General features: G+C 43.1%; 1 long non-coding RNA gene across 1 annotated transcript; it reads left to right on the top strand.

The window, feature by feature from the left end:
* Positions 1-5,275: 5,275 nt before the first annotated feature.
* LOC311258616 lies at positions 5,276-17,388 on the top strand. The gene is made up of 3 exons (XR_014622759.1): positions 5,276-5,418; positions 15,268-15,421; positions 17,282-17,388. It is a non-coding gene; the product is annotated as an uncharacterized lncRNA (long non-coding RNA).
* The last annotated feature ends 1,845 nt before the right edge of the window (positions 17,389-19,233 follow it).

The raw sequence follows: 19,233 nt of genomic DNA, 5'->3' as shown, positions 1-19,233 counted from the left end.
CTGCCCTTCTTTATGCGAGGTTATATCACCTGAGTACATCATAAGCTGTCACTCCTACTCACACACACCTAACCATATGTTGCATAATACCTAACGATGATGCTGCATTATGCATCTGCTGGGAGTCCATGCTGTATAGTTGCAGTTGCAATCACGCAAGCTGACCACACGGGGGCGCCCCTCGCCTGTCTCTCAATCTGTTATCCACTCTACAGTCAGTGTGTGCTCACCTCTGCAGCCTCCTTTACACCACATGTCCTCACTTTATATGAAATGTCATTAAGGCATTTATTTAAGACATCTGAGCAGTCTTAATTTCTACTTGTTGTGTCTTAGGTCTATTAGCCATCTTCAAGATACTTAAGTGATGCCTGTTGCAGTGCCATCCCTGAAGAGTGACAGCTGACATTTCAGTGAGTAGCCTCAGCACTTACAACATGACCGTTGCACCGAGAGGATGAGTCAAGTTTTCTCCCTTTGGTTGAGTCACACCAACAACTTAGTTCACTTCACGGTGACTAATTGGGCATAACCTTCTCCTGTCGTCAGCTCGCATCTTTGTTTTTTTTCTCGATTTCCTGTGTGACGCCTAGGCATTCCCGTCTAGTGACACTATTCTGCAGCTTTTACGTAAACCACCCCCTTCATTTCAAAGGTGCAATAACTTGCACTCTAGTCCAAATAGAGGATATGAAGTCTAAGTCTTTGTGCAGAGCTCGACAGAAAACACTTATTTATTGCCATTACGGCTGTCAAATCGGTTGAGGAGACAGAAATACTCCCAACCCATTACAGTCCACCCACTGCCCTATCTTAAGTCATAGTGTCGGTGTGCACGTCACACGGCTAAACAGGGCTCAGCAGTGGTAATTGCTCTGTCTGCCCCAGACTGGCTGAAAGCAGGTGCATCATCTATCCACTCAATTTACTCCTAATGTGTGTTACTGATTGAACCGGCAATGAGGGCAGGAAAAGTGACAAGGCCGGATAGAATCACCCCCTCTGTCCCTCTGCACACAACTTTCCTCCTCCTCCTCCTCCTCCTCACCCTCTTCTTCCCTACTTCCTTCCTGTGTTTAGAGTCGCCCATGTGAAGTCCCTCCAGCGGTTCATTAATGGGGAAGGTTAATGTCAGCACACGCGCTGCTCATACAAACAGCTCTCCCTCCCTCCTCCCCCGGCCTTCCCCCCCTCTCTGGCCCCACGTCACCTTTTCCACTCTCCGTCCCCCTCTCATCAGGGCACCGGCGCGGTCGTGACTAAGGGTCTCCCTTGGTGGCAGAGTGGATGTCGTTTAGCTCTGTCCGTGCGCTGCTCCGGATCTCTGCTCTCCCTCGGTGGGCTAGAATAACCCCCGGTGTTCATCTTCTCAATACACGCCTCATGCTCCTGCATCCTCGACGGCTTGTAAATGATCTCAAGTGTTTTTTTATACAACTTGCATAACAGACTTTCATGACCTCAGATCTGAGATTTGCAGGTTTAAAATGTACCCCAAGTCAGCCTCTTGTAATTGCGTAGTAATGCAGATGTCACTATTTAGTTAGTGTATTAATATCCATTTATCTAACATTTTGGACAACAAACACAATCATGTCATTTTAGTTGATGAAAGTATCCAATTTGCCGTTTTATGGCTGACGACTGCAACCGAGATTGCCTCAGTCAATGGTTCTAGTGTGCTCATTGCAATATGTTAACTGGCAATTTCCTTAAGTGTGTTATGTGGTGATGGACGATTGAGTGCAGAGGATGCTGGAAAAAGTGAGAAAAACGTTTCCTGGGTATCAGTAATTGCCACTGCGTTTCCATTGTACAAGCAAACAACACAAGTGCTCAGTTCAAAGTGCCATGCAAGGTCTCTTTTTGTTTGTAGTTATTTCTGCAAGTTGCTGAATTGATTTTAGTTCTTGCACGCTGAGGGCAAAGTTGTTTGTTGTTTTTTTTTTGAAGATATTTGGAGCTTACTCCTTCATGGTATCCTGCTCTTTTAAATCCAATTTGTCAGTGCAAGAGTCTCGTCTAAATGAATGATTCCAGGTAAAATGTAATTAGATATATAATAATTTCCAATAAACAACGAAACCTTTGCTCCGTTTATTAATTTAGTTTGTCAGCAGGATGACAAAAAAAAAAACAAATTGCTGAATGGATTTCCACGAAACTTGGACGGAGGATGGGGCTCAGCCCAGAATAGACCACATTCACTTTGGGTGCGGCTCCAGATAAAGTGACAGACTTTTTCTCTCTTTATTGTGTATTAAGCCCTTGAGTTGCGTACTTACATTTTCCCAAATGTTTCCAAAAATGTTGAAACCAAGAGAAATCCACAACGGTTTGGTTAGCAATATATGGGCAGCGCAGTGGGTTCTGGGTCCATTAAACTTTAATTCATTAACTCATCTGTGAACATTTTTGCCACGTCGAGTCAGATAGATTTTCATCGCAGTGTTGGTTGTTTGACAATGAAGGCAACAACTCCCATAATCCAATGCTGCTTCACGTCGTCATCAAACTACGTCTTTTATTTTTTATTGTATTGATTGAGTGGCAGTAATTACATACTGTGTCTTTAAAAATGAGCAAAAACGAGTTTTGTCTGATGTGATGTTTAACATTCATCGGATTAATCTTAATTCACCTTCAATTAATCAAATAAAAGACTCCAAAGGAACATGAAGCATTTTCATTTCGGCTCATTCTTTGTAAAGTTAGTTTCGTACTAACAATGGTGGACTCCAGCTGTGTCGTGATGACAGCCCCACCACCGTACTGGCGAACATACCCTGCCTGATTACAACTGATTTGGCTGCAACCACCTGCAGTCTTTACACTTCACACTGAAACTTATGCTGCCATGGGAACTCACTTGTACGAACAGTGTTCGTCATTTCTCATTTAAAGCTGCCACGCTCCGCACAGCTAATTGGTATTCAACTTGATATGACTCACTTACTGTAGGCAGCCAGCCTTTGCTTACTGTAGTCGCTCCCTGAAATGCCGGGGCGGCAGTGGCAGACGCTGCGAAATGACGTAGTGTGGCGAGGGAAAACGTCTCAAAAGTCATAATGATATTTGACCGAGCTCAGAAAAGTGGGTTGGAAAAGAGGAACAGTGATGACAGGCAGACTCTCTGAAAGACATTTCATAAGATACTGCTCAACAACAACACAAACTTTTTGTGTGAATCACCACTACGACAGTCTGTAGACTTTTTGAGCTTCATCAGAGGAGTTAATGTGATTTTTTATTTGCAAAAGTAAGAGTAAAAAGTAAGTTTTTAATGAAATGTAGAGATTCTGCTATCTTATGTTTCACATTTATTTTTAATGGAGACCTATTATGCTTTTTCAGTTTTTCCTTTCCTTCAGGGTTTTATATCGGTTCTTGTGCATGTAAAAGGTGATGAAAGTTATAAAAGCCCAAAGTCCACACCAACGGGAGCTCATCTCTCCCACAGAAAACACTGCTCCTGAAAGTACCACAGTTTTTTCACCATGTTTAACATTTGATAATTTATGCCTATATTCACGGTAGAGTCGAAGCTGAAAACACAACAGAACCGACTGGAGACACGGTGAGCGGTGCTGGCTCAGACGTGTGTGAGCTGACCAATCAGAGCAGACTGTGTATTCTGGAGGGGGGGCCTTAAAGAGACAGGAGCTTAAACTCAGACAGGGAGAACACAGAACATTAAAGCATGTAAACCTAAGCTAATAGTGACCCAAAACAAAATTACAAGCCTGAAAATTAAAATAATATTTCTCCTTTTACAGGTAAATCATATAGTATGTCAAATACAAGCATCTCTTTGAGACTATTGTGAAAGGAAAGTACAGCATCCCTGAGGACTGTAGCTCAGACCTGCTGTAAGATAGAGTTTGACTGTCCTTAAATCCTCTTTTTTCTAAATCAACACTGGGTGATCAATCATCTCAGGAGCTGGTCAGAAACAATGCAACATAAATAGCCTCTGTGTAGGATGTCACACTCTTGGGATGTACGTGAGAAAGAGAAATCCATTTTCAGGACGTATCGCGGGTGTATTTTAATTCCAGCTGTGAATGTAGTCTGGCGATGTCAGCTGTAGGTGCTCTCCGGATATGAGTCACAGGTGTAAAGCAGGTGTCTGCCAGTCTGTCTCTTGTGACGACGTCATTCGCACTTCTGTTGCATGATGTTACCACCAGAGGGTTACATGCCACCACATTTTTGTGCCATACATTTTCAAGGAGTACACAGCAGAAATGATAGGAGACATAATGGCCGGATCGTTTACAAATAACAAATACAACAGATGAACGTCATCCTCTACAAATGCAGCTGTTGAATACTATTGAAATCCACTGGGCCTGATTGAAAATGTTGCGTTATTACGGTTATTTGACCAAATCCTGAGAAGAGCACAGAACGTGTGTGTTGTTTGTCCTTAAATAACACCAGAGCAGTGTCCCTTTTCCATTGTTTCCGGATGCTTGAATGTGACCCTGCTGATACGCATCAAACAGCGTAAGCAAGTAATCATTCTCCTGTTTTGCCTCTGAAGCAGCAATTTAACTCGGATTCGTACAGGCCTGAGAGGAAGTGCTCCAGAAAAATGAAGTGCAGATTACATTTTAGATGAAACGCAGCAACATCAGTGCTAGTTTCTGTCTGAAAACAAGCTCTTGTCCTGTCATTTGCATTAAGCCTCCTGGTTTTTTGTTTTGGTTCCTTTTTTTTTTGGTAGCCTGCATTGTGTTGAAGTGCAGCGTATTTGTTTCCAGCCTTTCATCATTATCTTGTGTGTTGTTTGCCTTGCCTGTTATGTTGTGATGGGTTCGCTGGCAGCGCGGAGTGAACGGCTGTCAGACCTGTCCTCGTCAAAACCTCATGCAGGGAGACCGCGCAGCATCCCATGGCTCAAACATAAGAAACATGACACTCGTCTATTAGGTGATCTACCTTAATTGGGATTTTGCATGCTTGTAAAACGCTGATGAAGAGCTGCTCGCTAATTAACGGGGATAAACAGATTTCAGTGTAGTTTACGCATGCATCATTTTATTAAAAGTTTCATCACCTGTCCAAATAAACAACAGGTGACTCAGAGCTTCAGTGTCTATGCACTGAAGTCCCAGCCCGTCTCTCGCTCTCTCTCTCTCTGCGAGCTAGCCCTTTAAAGACTCTTGACTGCACAAGAGCTGATGCTCATGCCGGCAGCAGTTACCATGGCAACAAATGACTGAAGTGTATTTGTTGCCGCGGTAATGTTGAAAGCTGTCAGAAACAGATAAATATAACAAAACAGAGGAGGGAAAGTTTTGATAGCGTCTCTCAGAATTGAGCGCCATGTGACAGCTCTGTGGACCATGTGACTTTGATTCACTGCGTCCGGGGGTAAAACGATGAATCAGTCGGAGATGAAAACAGTGTCAAGTAAGCGCACACTGACACGACTATTGGTTACTGTCACCGCCAACATGATATTACATTTCAGCTTTTGATATTTGCTGCTGTTTCCTTTTTTTTTTTTGGTGGCACATTAATGTGTGACAAGCTGATTAATGGGCCTCGTTTGCCAAACCCTGTCTCTGGTCATTAACAGCAATGTATTATTCCAGAGAGTTAAATCAATCTCTCTGCCATATATGGTAACTACTTCCTTACAGTGCCAGGCTGCTGGATAAATATTTAAACATGCGAAAGGGCAGATGGGTCTTTTGAATTAATTACCCCTCTCAGTGTAAATATGAACATTTGGAGCGACTTACGATCAGTCGAGGCACCATGCTGGAGTCGCTGCAGTATTAATGCACCTCACCTCTCAAAGTGAAACACGTTTAATGGGCTGCTCATGCAAGCCTCACCATGTTGCAGTTGCTATAAGAAAGAATGAATGAATTTTAATTGATGCTCGACAACATTCTTGGCATCAGGCCTGCACAGGAATGGAGAGGAATGGAGAGGCGAAGTCATGAATGAATCACACGTATGATGTTTGTCAGTTTAAAAGATAATTTTGCAAGTCAGGAAAGTCACAGTTTCTTGTGAAGATAGTACATTTCCATTTTGCTCAATATATGTCACAAACGCCAACATGGATGTCACCTCGGCACAGAGAAAGTATTAATAAAGGTGAAAATCACAACAAGTCTGACCATTTTGACAACTGGAGTTATGTGAAAAGGAGAGTTAATCGGTTTTATGAGCGAGTTGGACCAAGTTGGACCAGTTCTACAAGGTTTCGGTCATAGAAAGCCGAAGTCACGCCCTTTCCGGTTTGTAACCATGGATGTTTATATGTTTCACATGGCGCATTTTAACTGCTAACATCCCCTAGTAGATGAGTGAATACAGGGACAGAGGAGTTGGTTAGTTGAATATGTTGGTCTAGTCTGCCTGACTCATTGAGACTCCTTTCTCTGAATCTACGGTCCGACCATGACTCTGAAATATCAGTGGCCTAACTGTGCGGTGTATTGATTAATCCCTGGTGCTGTCCGTGGTGCTGAATTAGCAGACAGATTTGTAATTGCACCTTTTTCTCCCAGTTTAGTCTTAAATCTATAATATTCTCTAACCTATATACTATATATACTCAATTCTTCACTATAGCCTGACTGTTTACTCTATAGAGCAATATCACTTTCATGATCAAAGTGCCAAGTAGCAATGTGTAGTGGCTGAAGAGCGAGACGATCATAGAGACGCACTGCTGCCTCTGGTAGTCCTGTAATATTCCTATCCACCTTATTCTTAGCCCCCGTGATACCTTCCGAACCAAATACTGTAGCTGCTAACCATCAGCATCTCAACATTGTCACTGTGAGCATGTTAGCATGCTGCTGTTAGTATTTAGTTCAAAGCTCTCCTGTGCCCGAGTGCAGCCCCAGAGAGTTGCTCGCCCAGCTGTCGAGCTATAAAATCTCCCATTCAGTAATTCTTTAAAAACTGTGCTTTTAAAACTCGTGCTGCAAGTAGTATTTGTTAGATTAGAAAAAATAAATAGATGTAAAATGTCTGTGCTCAATCAGAAAGAGACATGGTGCTGACAATACAAATGGAAGCTCCTGGGGAAAAAGAAATTGCAGCATGCAGCCCCATTAAACACAACATTTTAGTCATGAGTACATGTAATAGTTTAATTAGTAAATTTAAGATGAACAGGTTATGTCTCCTGACATACTCTGAAGCTCCCTTTCTTCTCCACAATCAATATTGTTGAAGTACATAATCATGAAATCCATTTGTCACTTCCTTTGTGTTCTGGGAAATGGAGTCCAAAAATAGACCGACATTCACACGACAACTCCACAACTCTAATTGTTGGCAATATGCAATTTAGAGATGTGAAAAGGAGCAGAGAATGTGGAGAGGCTTTGTTAGACGGCACACTTTCTGATGCGGTTGTTTCACAATATTTTAAAAATAAAGACTCTCTAAACCTCAAAGCCCCAAAAAAAATCACTCTGCTAAAAACATTTCCTGTTCGTTGTCGAACTTGTTGAAAGTCACAGGTAATTGCCCCTTTTAATGCTTTTTTATGTAACTGCAGTGGTGGAGGTGGCGGAGTAAGATGAGCTGTTTAACGTCAGAGAGCGGGAGTGGGTAGGAGAGCTCTCGGTCGCAGGAAAAAAAGGAAGAAAAACTCATTTCTGGAAATAATGGATATTGGCGATTAGAGGAAGGAAAGAAAAGCGAGGCGGTCACAAATCAAATAAACATGGACCGCACATGTGACAACAGCACAAAGAAAGCAATAGTTCTCTGCGTGTACGTCTCTACCTACAGTACATGTAACCTCCCACGCATCACACACTCTTCACTACACTCACACCTTCCACACTTGTGCCCACACACACACACATACTTCATGCAATCGGGTTATAAAAACGCTTACCACACACACACACACACACACAGTCACTCACAGCTACCTACCTCATGCCCCTGTGGTTCAGCTGGCATCACTCATGCTCTGTGAGCTGTTACAAAACAAAAGGTCTTCATCCCTCCATCTCCAAACATTACTCACTGCTCTCACAGAGAGGAAGCTGTGTGCACATGCAGTGGGCTGCTTTATTCAACATTTCTGGCAATGGGAAGGACATGTGGGCCATTTTTTTTCTCCTAGACAATACGTAATCTGAACAGGAGAGAGCCACCTACGGAGGACACATGGAGTATGGTAGTGACAATGAATACAACCATTGCGAAACCATCTATTATAAACTCTCCTCGCTCCCTCCTGTGAGTCCTTGGCCTTTTTTCTATTGCCAGAAGTCACGTTGAAAACCAAGTTGTTGTTGTTTTTTATTATTTTTATTAGATAGTGGGGTTTGTCACAGGTAGCTGAGGAGGATTTTCTTGTGGGCGACACGCTATGATCAACTGTTCATCAGCTCATATTAAGGTGTCCACTCCATCGTTTAAAAATATTTTTTTTTTACGCAGGGGATGGAGGTCTGTAAAGGTACACTTCCACCATTGTGCTGAATTTAATATGTATTATGATAATCATGAATGACAAACTTAATTTTAATGCTAGTCAGGAGGGCGAATCATCAATGGGTTTCCACCAGGTCCCAATTAAGACGAGAGGAGCTCCATTACTTTGTGTGTGTGCGTGTGTGTGTGTGTGTGTGTGTCACGAGTGGACTGACTGAAATGTGTGAAAGACACACACTCCATAATGAGCTGACACCAGTCACGACCCCCGTTAGCCTTCACACCGCACACACTCGTACGCGTCTTTGTCCCACCTTTGTCAGTATGTCCTTTGTTGATCTGGGGGCTGGTTTCGTATCTGCTAACAAGCAGTCAGAGGGTTGACTCCGTCCCCGCTGCTCAGCCGCTACTAACAAAGGCGAGGAAATCAAAGCGTAAAACATATCAAAACTTTATAATAAGTCAGTTATCGGACTCAGATGTTATTCTTCTTGTTCTGTGCTTTCCTCCGGACGATTGCTGCGTTGTGACAAAGAGGAGGAGGACGAGGAGGCCCTTCTCTGGGGAGAATGATGTCATTTTTTTTTACCCCCAGCTAAACTTGTGCTATATAAGGCAGAGCCCCGGGGAGTAATAAGAGCATGCCGGCAAAGGAGGTGCTTAGAGATTTCACATTGACAAAACAGATTTCAGTTTGTGACTGAAAGTAAACACCACTTGTATATTATGAGCAAAAGCAGTTATTACATTCATTATTTCAAGACTAAAACAGAAATAAAGTAGTGCTGGAACATTATTGTTTATTATTATGCTTGTTTGCCAATGTCAAACTAAAGGGTGTTTACACCATGAAATCACATGCCGCTTGAGAGAGTGGTGTTTGCCGGTGGGAAGCCAGTGAGGGATCGGTTTTTGTTGCAAGTCATGTCAGCTTTGCACATTTTGGTGGGAGCTGGAGTGTGATCTCTTGAATCACACAGTTTTTAAGTGTTTGATTTGTCAGTATGAGTACTTAATTGCACTTACAAAGGCACAAATGATTCAGAAATTTGGTTTGTGGACAACAATACTGTGCTGCGCCAGTGACAAAGTGTTGTAGTAAAAGCGAAGGCCAATAATTCCTGATTATGGACACCTCGAGGGAATTATCCTGCTTATACCAATGCTCACTCGCCAAAGAAAAAAAAGACCTTTTTCAGGAGCAATAACTCCATTTTCCTACCTGAGAGTTAGACTAATACCTGGAATGATCATAACAATATAAGATTCTTATGCTGTCTCCAGTAAATAGGACAAACCAGATATAACTCATCAACGGGAGATAAACGCATAAGCTGCAGGAAGTAGCCTGGACCATGAGGACCTTGAGTGGTGAACAGGATGTGAGATGATCGCCTGTGTTCACCGGGATGGTCCAGGCTACTTCCTGCAGTTTATGAGTTTCAGGTGCCTTACTTTGGCGTCCAGAGGATAATACACAGGTTAATATTAATTAATCAATTATCCATGTTACTGGAAACTTATTCCCCATATATGTCGATTTGTATTCTTCATGTTCTTGCATGTTCACCCGACCTGACTAAAAGACACTGTGCAGGATAACAATGAATTCGAATCAACTAATTAGAAATATTCCTTAATTATTCCTCCTCTACTTTCTATATAATTAGGAACAAATTGCATACTTATTTCCTGGAAATTTACGCGGAAATTATTCGAAAATTACCGACCAATAAAAGAAGTCGCCATCTTCCCCGGCATGCATTACATAGCATTTCAACTAGTTTGAGAAAACTCACATTTCAAGCACTCTGTTAAATATTGAGCTTTGTGTTCTTCCAGTCTGACCTGCCTCAACAATAATAGCGTGTGAAGCTGTTCGGGATGATACTGTAGTTGTGTCAGCAGCTATGGCCCGAACAGGGATTTGTAGGCAGACTAACAGAAGGTGCTAGCAGCGCTCAATATGTCATCGTCTCTTGTTTGGCTAATTGCAGCATGGTGCCGGTGTCAGCCCTCTAAACAAGCCAACACACCACACACACACATTCGCAAGTAGACATCCAGATATACGCACATATTGCATAACCAAAATGCATGATCTTACATCAATGCGGTTGGGCCTAAGATACAGATTTTATATAATCTATGGTGAAAAAAAAAACATTTATATTGATGAAAAAAGTTATTTTTGTGTAAGATTCAACATAAAAATGCAACGTTTGTGTGTTCAGGTTTAGATTCAGTCGATCTTCAGTACGTCCCTCTCTTCTGTAACGGCTTTGTCATTCTTATGAAACAACTTTTTTTCATCTTCCCACTCTTCTTGCTGTGACTTCTCGGTGAGTCAAACAAGGTGACAAAGGCTAGAGTGTAACAGCCTCTTCGGAGCCGTTTATAATCAAGCCTCCTCAATCACACGCTCGGTCAGCGTGTCGCTGCGGCAGGCAGTCGGAAGTTAAAGACAATTATCTTTTTATTCCCAGTTAACACACGTTCCTCTGACTGCACTGCTTTTCTGTAAAGTCGGACGTGTCTTTGGGGTCACAGGGGAAATTATGTCTATTTATTTATCAGCCTTTCTTGTTTTATTGTGTTAGTCGCTGAATTGGAGCATTTATTTTTCCATAGTGGTGCTTCATGAGCTGCCTGGAACTGTCCACACAGGACCCAATTAAATTAAACATGAAGACCATCGTTCTTCTCTCCCCTTACTTCTGTGTTTTGTGTTTCTCCCACCTCCAGAACAGGAGGACATGGGGAGGGGAATGGTCTGATTCATCTTCTATTGCCAATTAACTGTAGGTTAAGTATGTCTGACCGGAGTCTTGTGTATGTGTGGTGGGAAATTAGATTACTTCCTCTTCCAATTTGAAGTGAGGACACATTATTTTAACACAATCTAGGGACTGTACACAAGTTATTATGAGGGAGGGGAGGTCAGGAAATGGAAAGTTTTTTTTTCTCTTTTTGCTGACGGAAGGACAGTGTGATATTTTATGAGAGCAGAGAAAGGTCTCTATTTTTTATTTTAACACACCTCATTTAAATTTCATCCTTCACTTGCAGGATTAATGAAAGAAAAGGAGTCAGATAGTTGTAGGTGATGGTTCTTATGTGCACAATGGCTCTTATAAAGGTGTGCTTTGCCTTGCAGAGGATGACGACCCCGTCTCTATTTCGGGGATTGTATTTGTCCTGTCACATTTCCCTATTCATCTTTCTCTGAATCATAACAAGTTAAATGTTTCAGATAAAGTTGACCTATATATCTCATAATTCAGGTTCAGCCTTTTGTTATGTGTGCCGTGCTTTTGAAGATAGTTAATTTTTTGCTGTAGTCGCCATTGTGAAAATGATTAGCTCATAGAAATATGTAGGGTCACATTAGATAAGACCATTATAAATTCTTCATATAGTCCCCCTTTTTTAGTTATTAATGGTGGAGCAAGTTGTACCAGCCCAGTACTATATTAGTTGAGATATTAAGGGGAGGATGTTGCACATAAGACATTATAAAGGAGACACCCGCGTAAAGCATTTTAAAACGCCAGATGGCAATTGTACTTACTTACACTTATCCCACCCGTTCCCCTCAAAAGCCGAACAGGAAACATTATGAGCGAATCATGTTGTTGCGCTGACGTGAGCAAACACTTTAAATAGGCATGAAAGAGGAAGATTACTGAGAAAAGTGATGTCATTCAAGTATCAGACGATGAATTTACAATCGTCCAAGTGCTCTTGGGAAAACAAAACTGCAACCCCAGCAAATTTACTGTAATTTTTAACCCTTTTTTTCTAAATCAGATTCAATCAGTGACTCTTCACGCGCAGTCTTGACGGCCCTGCGACCATTGAAAGTGAAGTTATGGCTCTCTCCCCATTCGTTTAGATAGGGATAGTTAGCCTGTTGCCAAGACTTTGCCTAAAAGGACTTTGGCTGCACTTAATAAAACTTTAATTACGTCGTGCAACTTTACAAACAGATTTCTAACGTTGGTCGTTGAAATCCTTGAAGGTTTGCAAATTTGCGAAAACAAAGAGGGCCTTTAAAGTTTTAGAAAACACGAATGGACACATGGGTTATTGGAAGCATTTGAATGTATTAATTTTGTGCAAGAGACTGAAACTGCTGTTTCTGAGCTTCTGTAAAGGCTGCTTTTTTTCTCTAATTTAAAAAATGTGTGTTGCCATATTGGGTCCTCGAACTTGAGAGAATTCAGCCTGGAAAGTCCCTGAAAAGTCCTTGCATGGATGGATGTTTAAGAAGGTGTGTCAACCCTGATATAAGACTGAATTTATGTACAATCCCTTAACTCAACAATTCGGCTGTCTGTGATGACAGAAGTTAGTCTTCTGTTCAATATGATCATCATCCCTATAATACCCTTTTACTAAGAGTGTGAGTTTCTGTCAGCACAAACAAAACATCCTCAGTTGTGTTTACTGGCAGTCCGGTAATAAATCATCTGTGTTTCTATAATTACTACATTAAATTTGGGTGAAAATGGATCATAGGAATGTCTTCTAGTTGTTACATATTACAGGATGCACACACAAATAACCGGAACAATCAAAACTTTTGGCTCATAATGAATTCTAAAGGGGTTTTAGTTTTGTGGTGGGAGGCCAGACTTTATCCCACATGGCTTTTGCTTACCAAGGGCATCCGAGCTTCACACCCACGCACATCAGTCCACTACAGTGGAGAAGAAACAGCTGCTGGCTTTCATACTGCAGTGCTGAGAGACACACACACACACACAGAGAGAGAGAGAGAGAGAGAGAGAGAGAGGTGTGGTTGTAGCTGAGCATTTAGTGTTTTGTTTTTAACACCTTTTTGCTTTTTGGATATTGAGGCTTTTACGCCCGCCATCCGTGTGTGTGTCCGCACGCTGCCCTCCACGCTTCCACCCCTTTCCCCCCCTCGGTGATTTTTCCTGAAAAAAGCTGGTACATTTTCTCCCCCGTTAGCCGGCAGCAGCCACCGGCATGTTGAAATCACACATCAGAGGAGAGCGTGTCTTTAGGTTGCCATAGCAACAGGGTGAGTCATTCTGCTGCAGTCAGTTTAGTCACACTCGCACTGACTGTATGTTTCCCTCTCTTCCCTTTTTTATCTCTCTCTCTCTCTCTCCATCTCACTGTCTCTCTGCCCTCCACACACACACACACACGCACACACACACACACACACAGATCTGTCTCTCAGTTATCCCCAATTATCTCAAAATACAATTGTGTGTGTGGTGTGTGTGTGTGTGTGTGTGTGTGTTTGTGATAGAGCATGCAGGCTAATAATAAGGGTGAGCAGAATGAATGTCGCCGCACTCGCTCTGATTACTTATTTATGGATCAGGCTAATCAGTAAACCCACAGCTGAGAAGCACACTGTGAAGGAGGCGGGTGGTGTCGACAAGAGATGAGGAGGTGAGGGAGGCTAAAAGAGTAAAAGGGGGAACCTAACACACTTGCTCTCTTCCAAGAACACTTGTTAGCTCTGATTAAATGAGCAGAATTCGCAGAAAACAGTCTCTTTCTTTTTTCTTTTCTAAATCTGATTGCAGTCATGGGAAGTTACTTCCTGTTTTGTTACGAGAAGACATTGCAAGTTTACAGATGCGTTCCCCAACATTAGCAATACGCCCCTGCTTTAGAAATGAATCATCCAACACCTCATTGTCACTTAATTGTCACACAGCTCCAAGGAAGAGATGCTATGTTGGCGTGAAAAAGAGCTTTTATAGATTGAGGTTGTCCACGGATGCCGTCTGCTCCGCTGCTTTGCAGCTGGTGTTTATCAGGCCTGCTTTTATGACAACTTGTTCACTCTCCATATCTTTGTTGAGCTAAAAAAAAAGTGATGAGGTGCTTCTGATAGTACCTTGTGGCAATTTTCCATTTCATGTGAAAGCGGCATCAGATGATGGATTGAAACCTGAGGCTGTTTTTATCTAAGTTAGCATTTCCGTTTTGGCTATTTGAAACAAAGCTCTCTCTCACGAAATGAGCAATAATGCTTATTTTGATAACGTGGCACAGTTTCGATCTGACGTTAATCCAAATACTGTACTTCATCTATACTTTCCATCCATGTATGTCACTTCTTTGATCTAAGGTGAAACGACGCCTCTAGAAACTGTTTTTTTAAATACTTGGCAGGAGAGACAGTTGCAAAATCAAACCTTTTCAGCTGTTGTATGAGGATGTTTTGTGCATTTTGTTGTGCAGCCCTGTTTTGTAGAATGATAACTAAATGAATGTCCATGATCTCAAATATCCCCCTCTCTTTTAGCTCTGTTTTTGGTCTCTACCAGCTCCTGAGGGTAATATCTGGCTCTTTAGCTACCCGCCTCTGTCTGCTGTGCTGGTCAGGTTGCACAAAGTGGGATTTTAGGCCTTCTTTGGTGAAAAAAAACCGACTGCTGAGGCGACAAACGATGCCAGGAGAGTAGCGAGAGGAAGCCAAAACAGTCGAGTGACAGATGAGATGATATAAAGCTCTGAGGAGCTTCAGATTCAGGTGTAATTCCCCCCTTGTTTTTCTCTTTTCTAGGAGGCCCGTGTTACCTGACAGCAGGCAGAATTTGATTTGGCTTTCTAAATTAAGTTGTCTCTCCTTCTGCTCGTCTCTTATTGGTCAGTTTCTTCAACAACTTTACTTCTCCCACTCTGTTCCTCAGGCCCTGTGTGGCCTGGCCGAATATCAATCAAGTCCCTGTGGTAGTGTCGACATCAGTGTTGTTGTTTTTTTGTACTGTATGTCTCAAGATGTAGTGAGTCACCTCCGTCCTTAATTCACCTCAGTGCTGACCCACGTCTCCCCCCATGCAGGTTGACTTAAGGAGGACTGGCATGTCACTGGGGTTGTCTGACTGCAAGGCGGACACTTGGGAGTCTGTGTGCGACAGGTGAACAAGAGCGAGATCTCTCTATCTGTGTCTATCGGACAAAGAAGACTCCACCTTCGGTCTCCTTCACAGTACCGGTGAGGAAACCACCAGCCACACATTCACGCTTCTTTACGCACATTAACCTCATAAATATTGTCATCGACAGTTTAATAATACATCATTAGTAGTAGTTTAATATATGAAACGCAGAGATGGAAAATAAATCCTTGACTCTTTCTAAAAGCCAGCGAGTATCTTTCACCGAGCTTTAATGAAACGCACGACTTCAGTTAAAGGGGTTTTCACAGGCTGCTTGATAAATAAATGATAACTCTCCAGTGTGTGGATTCATGTCTGCATATGCGTGTGGGTGTGTTTTTTTGTCCTTCAACCCATCGCGAAGTGTAACAAATAGCCCAAAAGCTTTCGCTCTGCATGCAGTAAGCGGTGGAGAGTTGTTGCTTCGTCCCCAGAGAGGTGGGAGGAGGGTGGGGGCGCGCGCACAATGAAGAGCCGGATGACGCAGCTGAGAACGGGGAGAGGGAAGGAGGAATGGATGGAGCAGAATCCTGAACGAGGATGAGGAGGATGAGGAGGAGGTGGAGAGAGGGAGCGTGGGCCGGCTGCGTGGGAAGGAGATGCTGCATAATCACTTTTCTAGGGTTTTCTCCTGCTCTCTTTCTCTTTACTTTCTCCTCTTTATGTTTTTTTTTTCCCGAGTGGTGCTGTCCTGTTCATCCCTGCCGGTTCGATCTGTGCCTTTCGCCTCTCATCTTCATGTTTTTCCTTCTATCACTATGTCATTCTTTTACTTTCTTTGCCTTATTTTCTCTGTAATAGTCCTCGATTTGTTTGTAAAAGAGTGAAAAATCATCTCACCGTCTCCCTCCGTCCCTGTTTATATCTGCAGGCGCAGACTCTACATGTCTAATAGAAGACACCGGTATCATTATTATCTTTCAGCTGCCTTTTGCTTCTGTTCTGTGCATCATTAGTAGACGAACACGCAAGATGCAATCATTTTTATTTCTCTCGGCAATTCACAAATCAAACACTCTAGTAGTAGAACCCCTTTATAGCTTTATAGCCGTCTAACACACAGCTAAGGTCTGCTCAGTCAACATTATTTCACACTTATCAGCTTTTGGCATCACATTTGTTTAGCCTCATATAATAAGTGAGAAGCCGCCTAATCGTGAGCAAAGAGGAACCCGGGTGAGTCATCGGCATCTCTCGCACATTCGAACGCCGCCTGGAGCTGCTCAGTTAAAAGGAAATCTGGTGAGAGAGAGAGAGAGAGGCGAGAGGGAGGAGGGGAATGCGTGGGTGGAGGGGGAACAGAGGAGCAGGTGGTGGTGGTGGGGAAGGGGAGCGACGAGGAGGGACGCAAGGAGGGAGGGAGGGAGTGGGGTTTTCCCTTTCAGAAACATCCTTGAATACAGTAGCCTTATGTTGGAGGCAGAGCGGGAGGAGGGGGGAGGCGGAGGGGACTGCAGAGGCAAATGTGTGTTCATTCATGTGTGTGAGGTGGATGTTAAATGTGCAACGTGTGGGTGGGGATGTGAAGCAATGACACAAAAACAGGGAACACCATCACCATCACTGTTTGTGGTTCCAGACGGTGTGAGTAACAGTTTAGTTGTGAATGGGCCAGCCCGGGTGAGTTACTGTGTTTACTTATAGGAGTGAGGTAACAATCTGTGTGACACCACGACAGCTCATGTGTCTTACCACATCTGGATGTTGGTTTTTGATCACATCACTCCCCGAAGTGGGCTCTGTCTATATCCTGACGTCACATCCGGGCAACTGTTTCACCAGCATCAATTCATTGCATACTTTGCTCACAAGTTTCGTCCATTTTTATAATAATGTCATCAGCATAATTGTATTTTTTTCCCAACCTTTAGCTGTGATCTCTGCCGTCTGACACACCCTTGATCTTCTCTGTACAGCTGCTATTACGGACATGCCTGAACTTGCCGTAGCCCCTCGACTCGCCTGTGGACTTGCAGCATCTGTCAAGCAGCGACATTTAACCCGCGGTTGTCTGGAGGTTGTGGGAAATGGCTTTAACAATAGAAAATTAAACAAACAGTCGATCTTTGTTTTGTTTTACATTTCTTTAAAATGATTTTAACACATGGAGGGTGCCATTTGATATATTGTTGAATAAGGCAACGTTCCAAGGCTGGATTGGCACCACAGAAACCAACCAGTCCTCTTACACTGGAATACAACCTGGACCCAGGTTTTCTTTACGTCACTTAGTTTGTGTTACTTCATTAAAACACAATGTTATGAAGAAAACGTGCTATGTCCGTGCAATATTAACTAGATTTTGACACAGAGGCCCTCTATAAGACGGGGTGAAAAGATTGCTTGGTAATGTGGAATGTTGATATTGTACATTCCTGGGTCTGATCCTTAAAACAGATTTTCGGTTGATCAAACGACTACAAAACAACTGAAACACAGTGAACCTGTGGCTATTGGGGCGCTTGGAGGTCTGTACACTTTGCCTGGTTGGTAATCCAGCCTCGGTAAGAGCAAATGCAAAATGTAAATGTCACCATTATGCTTATGTAACTGCTGCATGGAGGTTTTCTTTCACCTCTTTCTTGTTATTTTTGACACTTGGAGACACTTGGCTACGTGAGCAGCCTGAAATGAAGCTTCCCTGGATTTTCCACACTGCACAGACGATGACGTAACCTCACATACCGAAGGAACCCCCCTCTGCAAACTCCGAACTGGCTGACTGTCGAGGTGCCACGCTCGGCGATTGGCTGACGGGCAACAGAGAGTGATGGCAGTAAAGTAAGGCACAGGGTGATGCAAACGGGCGAAAGAACACAGAGGAGAGGCAGAATGAAACCACAGCCGTCCCCCTCTTTCAGTAAAAAGCTCAATGTCAGACCCCACCCCGCCCCCAGCCCTCACTGAATGAATGGAGCTGGTTTAGTCTGCACTGTTCACCCTGCAGTCCATCAGTATGAAGTGCAATGTGATGTGTATTAAATCAGTGGGCTGACAGTTATTTCCCAGAGAACGTTGCTGTTATGAAAATTGTATTTCTGCAAGTGAATAAATGACAGGAAATGAAGTGGCTGGAGGCAGTGAAACGCAGACTTCAGCTTCGGTCCACTGAATGCGTTTATGCGAGCGTTCTTCTTCACATCAGTCTGCGTTGCATGCATGCCTGCTGTGTATTCGTGACTTTCTTCTCTGCATCAGGAGCGGCAGTCTGTGAGCTCATCCACCAACACTCTGCAGCTCGCTTCACCTTGACTTTGATGTATCGTTTTGCCGGGCGGGTTGGCGGTATCCCAGACTTTGATAAGGCGATCCGGGTCTTCCGCTGTGACAAGCCCTCTTCCTGTACAGGAAGAGTCAGACTGTGCATTCATCTGGATCAATCCTAGTCCGTCCACTTTGCGTCCATCTCAGCTCGATGGAGAGAGTGTTTTTAGATTGATCCGAGAGGAGTCTTCACAAACCCACACATACACAGCTGTGCCTCCAGTGGTTCTTGCATTAGTCGTTGCACATTTTGCCCCGGCTTGGTGATTAAAGTGCTGAATTGAATTTCCCTCTTTGGGGCAACACAGAAAACTTTTTCATCACGGATTTTGAGCCGACTGGCAACATGGCTCTGGGGATGGCAATGTCAGTTTGCCAGATGATGCCAGATTGAAATATCTATAATTTTGAACACACATTCACGACCAAATGCCTGCAAAACTAATGACATTTCCATCAAACTCAGTTGCACTTCTTATTCAGCGCTTAATAGCAAATGTTAGCATGCTACCCCTGGTGTGTTATTAGAGATCCCACTGCTTTTCTTGCATTACCCACCCTAATGAGTCAAACGTCAGAGCCGCTCCTCTCTGCCAGAGTATCA

Source organism: Pagrus pagrus, assembly GCF_965226575.1.
Source record: "Pagrus pagrus genome assembly, chromosome: 6".
Classification (NCBI taxonomy): domain Eukaryota; kingdom Metazoa; phylum Chordata; class Actinopteri; order Spariformes; family Sparidae; genus Pagrus; species Pagrus pagrus.
Note: the sequence above shows the minus strand (reverse complement) of the source record. Positions and strands in the feature narration are given on the sequence as shown.